Source organism: Ziziphus jujuba, chromosome 4 (genome assembly GCF_031755915.1).
Source record: "Ziziphus jujuba cultivar Dongzao chromosome 4, ASM3175591v1".
Lineage (NCBI taxonomy): Eukaryota > Viridiplantae > Streptophyta > Magnoliopsida > Rosales > Rhamnaceae > Ziziphus > Ziziphus jujuba.
Window position 1 is genome coordinate 4177373 of NC_083382.1, and position 4492 is coordinate 4181864.

At 36.6% G+C, this 4492-nt stretch overlaps 2 pseudogenes; both read right to left on the reverse strand.

Annotated features, from left to right (window-relative positions):
- Positions 1 to 575: 575 nt before the first annotated feature.
- Positions 576 to 1778, reverse strand: LOC107416093 (G-type lectin S-receptor-like serine/threonine-protein kinase SD2-5; annotated as a pseudogene).
- Positions 1779 to 1908: 130 nt separating this feature from the next.
- LOC125422122 (EP1-like glycoprotein 4) lies at positions 1909 to 4196 on the reverse strand (annotated as a pseudogene).
- Positions 4197 to 4492: the final 296 nt, after the last annotated feature.

A 4492-nucleotide genomic window follows, 5' to 3' on the forward strand; every position in this document is an offset into this window, starting at 1 on the left:
AAGATTTTAATTGATCTTAACTTGGAACAGGAGGAAAGCACAAAGATTCTTGTTGACAACCAAGCTGGTATAGCTATCTCACAAAATCCTGTATTTCATGGGAAAACTAAGCACTTTAATATTAAGTTATTCTTTTTAAGGGAAGTATAGAAAAATGGAGCTGTTGTTCTCGTCCACTGCAAAACAGAAGATCAGGTTGCCGATATTTTCACCAAGCCACTGCCAGTTAGCAAGTTCGAATTTCTAAGGACAAAACTTGGTGTTTACAGTTCCTAAAGCAAGGAGGAGTGTTAAAAATGTGTTTAGGACTACTGATGTGGAGTCATACCAGTTACTTAGTTGAATGTTTGAAGTTGTTCCTGTTTTTTTGCTGTTAGTTATGTTTTTTTTCATGTATGTGGTCATGGCATAATCTTAGGATCATGATGTTAGTGGGTTGTTATTAATTAGGCTTTAAATTGTAATATTTCTGTTGTGAAAATTATCAGTCATCTTTGCTTTAATGTACGTTGCTCTCTACTTTTCCTTTTGCCTTTGATATAGCACTTCATTGTTCTTCTTTTCTGGTTTATAATTTACAACACAACATCATCATGACTTTCTTGCTGGTGACCAAATTTTGCTCCTCTGTCTTGGTGTCTTGGTGAAGTCATACTCCAAGTTATGTTCAATATCAACAACCCCTTCCAAACCTTCACCACCATTGACATGGAAGGTCTTTTCACATAATCACTTTGCAAACACCAGGCTGCAACTTTCATCATATGTATAACTTCTGCTTCGTGTGATTGCATATCCACACAACAGTTATCAATCAGTCCCACCAGTTGGTTTTCCTCATATGTCTGCTGGAACAGAGCAAGCAAATGCATTGCTTCCTCAGGTTGAGAGCGGTCTACATTTCTACGTCTGCACACTATATCCATGGTCACAATTCCAAAGCTGTAGACATCTACTTTCTCTGTAATTACTGAACTTAACCATTCTAGAGCCAAATAGCCCGGTGTACCTCTCAAGGTTATTACAACTTAACTCTGGTCCCGTTCAATTAGCTTAGGCAATCCAAAATCAGAAACTTTTCCATTAAAATCTTCATCTAAAAGAATGTTTTCCAGCTTAATATCCAAGTGAATTATCTTCTGTCTGCAATCTTCATGGAGATAGCTCAATCCCTCGGATATGTAAAGAATGATTTTCTTCCTCTGCTTCCAACTTACTAACAAGTCATAGGTTTTGTGGAAAATCCATTTATCCAAAGACCCGTTAGGCATGTATTGGTAAACAAGAAGCCTATGTGATTTTGCAGCACAATATTCAATCATTCTCACCAAGTTAACATGGTGGATGCTGCCTATAGTGGCAACCTCGGCTAAAAATGACTTCTTGATCTGGCCAAAATTGCTGAGACGTTTCACAGCAACTCTCATGCCATTGTTTAGAGTCCCTTCAAACACTGTCCCAAATCCGCCTCCACCGAACTTCTTATTGAAGTTCTGAGTAATAGCTTTCAAATCATCGTACAAAAACCTTATAGGCATTCCTAGTACATGATCCATATGATCATCCTAATTATCATCATTAGCTTGTTTTCTCTTCCAAAAAATGAAAACCAAGATTCCAACTGAGAACAGAACAAAAATTGCTCCAAAGATGGATACCAATTGTACCACTGGAATTTTCTTTTCGTTCTTTTTTATACCAACTAAACTTGGAATATTATTCTGCACCTCAATATATGTAATGAATCTATAAGCACTATATTCTTGCTCATGGCTCATAAAGGAAAATACCTCTATTGGTAAATGGCATTGCCTTTTTGTTCTATTTAAGCCATAATACTAAAAAAATAAGAGCTTTGCAGGAGCAATTTTTCAACTAAGCTTGTTTTACAACTCTCTGAGTCGACATTTACAAGGTCTGCAACAAAGTTGAAGTTGGAAATATTCTCCAACTCCATAAAATTGTGAAGTTGTGGAACTTAGCAAGATAAAGGAGTAATTTCAGAACATCCAAGCTCTGGTTCCTATAGCTTATTTGCTTGAAATAAACTGTCCCATTTGTATCTTCTGGACAGCCACACTTTGATTTTGTGCAAACAGCATATTTTCTACAAGCCATTGGATATGCACAATCATTAGCAATGTCAAAAACATCACCTCCCAAATCCTCATAAGATTGAAAATGTCCATCCGACTCCAATCTCATACAAGGAACACTTAAAGTAGACTCACCTATTTTCCCTTTCGAAAAACTTTGACCTATTTTTGTCATCATGTCCAGCTCACTCTTATTAGAAGAAGGTATATAGAAACCGAAGGTTCCATTAATGTTCATAACATAACAAGGTTCTTTACCCTCGCATATACTCATATTCACATTCAATTGGTAATAGATTTGTGGAGGATTAGACTCTACAAAAGCAAGCAACCCTTCATTAGTGTAGAAAGTGAAAACAAGCTTCCATCACTCCAATTTGTTGATGAAGCATTAGCGGTCAGCTTTTGTCCTGCCTTCAACCTTTGCCCATGAAGTAGCATGTCAGTTGGGTGATCAAAAGATTGCCAGATAACAACAGTATCTTTATCAAGGAGCAGTAGATTTCCAAAATCAGTCAAGTTTAAGCTTGCCACAGATTTACCATAGGTGTTGGTCGACTATGTTATGGTTTTATCAGAATCTTTTAAAACCAAACCTGAGGTTGTGAGCTCCAAGCTTGCATTAATCATTACAGGGCTATTGCGATTGGCAGACCATACTACTTATGGCGGATCATCTATGTCACATTTCTAGTGCTAGGTATTGAGGTAGAAAATGGCAAAAAGATAATTGTTGCAATCACCATTACAAAAGAAGCGACAGGCAACTACTTGGGCCCAATATTGAGGAGAAAAAATAGATGGAGTAGAAACAATAATTCTACTCTTGATCCCCCAGTGAAAGTATAGGAATAATAAGAGCCATTGACTCGTCCATGACAAAGAAGACTTGCTGATGGCACATAATCAAATGATTGGAAAATGGCTAAAATGGGATTTAGTTTCAGAAAAGGTAAGGTAAACAAGAATCCATAACCAGGACTTTATGAGACCCATGAACTGCCTTATTGCCTATTTGCCCAAACATATTTTCCCTGAAGAATTAGATGGGATGTTTATTGACAAATACAACTCCACGATAAGAAACTTAATCATTATATTTAAGAAGAAAACAAGATAGGATACAAAATAAACCTACTTTTTCAACTCTTAACCTTTACTAGAGTCCAGAGGAAAGCACTAAGTTTGCCCGGATTGAAAAATATTGTTTGGACATGTTGAAACATCGAGATTTTGTCAGATTATAGGAAATATGAAAGTTTTTAGTTATTGGACGTATTGGAACATCGATACCACTTCTTAAGGTTTTGGTGTTTTAAGATAAAAGGTTAGTCCAACATGAGTAATCAAAGCCTCTTAGATACTTTTAGGATCGTTATGTTTAGCTAATGTAAGATTTATTCACACCTTCTAATAACCACCCACCTATATGTCCACAATCAAGTCTCCTCTATTTTTTATTTATAATTTTAATTTAATAGAATTTAGTGTCACATAATTAATTTAATTTGCCCGGTTTCAATTGAAATCCTCGAAATAATTTTCTTTCAATTCAGTTCTTCAAATTTTCAATTAGTAGTAATATTGACCATATTTTCATCAAACAATTATGTTGATACAGCTAATTATAACTCAAACTAAAAAATTATGGATAAGGTCATTTTGATGACCAAGATGATGAATATTTGGGGTTTTGCACGTACAAATTCAAAATATTCTTCATTTTCTAAATAGCAGTATACATAATTACACAACATGTAATAGCCCAGACCACCGGCCTGAGATATTGTTCTCTTTGGGCCTTGGGAATCCTCTTACAACCCAGCCTTCAAGGTTTTAAAAGGCCTCTCAAGGAAAAGTTATCCACACCCACTTATAGTGAGTGGGTCTTGGGAATCCTCTTACAACCCAGCCTTCAAGGTTTTAAAAGGCCTCTCAAGGAAAAAGTTATCCACACCTACTTATAGTGAGTGTTTCGTTCCCCTTTCCAATCGATGTAGGACTTCACAATCCTTCTCCCTTGGGGCCCAGCGTTCTCGCTGGTACACCGATCTAGGTACTGGTTCTGGTACCATCTTTAACAGCCCAGACCACCCGCATGCGATATTGTCCTCTTTGAGCCTGATGAGTCCTCTTACAACCCAGCTCTTAAGGTTTTAAAAAGCCTCTCGAGGGAAAGGTATCCACACCCACTTATAAGGAGTGTTTCGTGTCCCTTTCCAACTGATGTGGGACTTCACACAACATGTCTGGAAATAGATAAATTACATGATAGAATCCAGTTCAAATGATTGCCATATTTACAGATAGAGAACATGATAGGTGTAGATTACAAAGATTTGTTTAGAGGGTCTAAAAAAGGATTTCTAATAGCCTAAGAAAAGTTAGTTACCTTG